This window comes from Penaeus monodon, chromosome 30, assembly GCF_015228065.2.
Source record: "Penaeus monodon isolate SGIC_2016 chromosome 30, NSTDA_Pmon_1, whole genome shotgun sequence".
Taxonomy (NCBI): Eukaryota; Metazoa; Arthropoda; class Malacostraca; order Decapoda; family Penaeidae; genus Penaeus; species Penaeus monodon.
This window is the reverse complement of record NC_051415.1, coordinates 20,896,039-20,896,332: the sequence shown is the minus strand read 5'-3', so window position 1 is coordinate 20,896,332 and position 294 is coordinate 20,896,039.

Sequence of the window (294 nt, the reverse complement as noted above, 5' to 3'; positions counted from 1 at the left end):
CCCAAACACTGTTACATAAACGAACTCTTCCGAGAAACACGAAATGCCACGACATTTCACGTGGACCTGCATTCGTCACGATGAAATGACTGAGGAATCACCATCAGTATCCCGGTCAACGTCCTGGATGATTTTTTGCTTCTTCTTAATTTTTTTGGAGAGATTTTTGTTTTCCCTTTTTTTCATAAGGAAATCCTGACGCATAGCGATTTATTTTGGAAAAGGAGACTGGGTTGTTCGTCTCGAGAGAAATTATTAAATTGAGGGTGCGTCTCTTCCTGACATAATATTGCG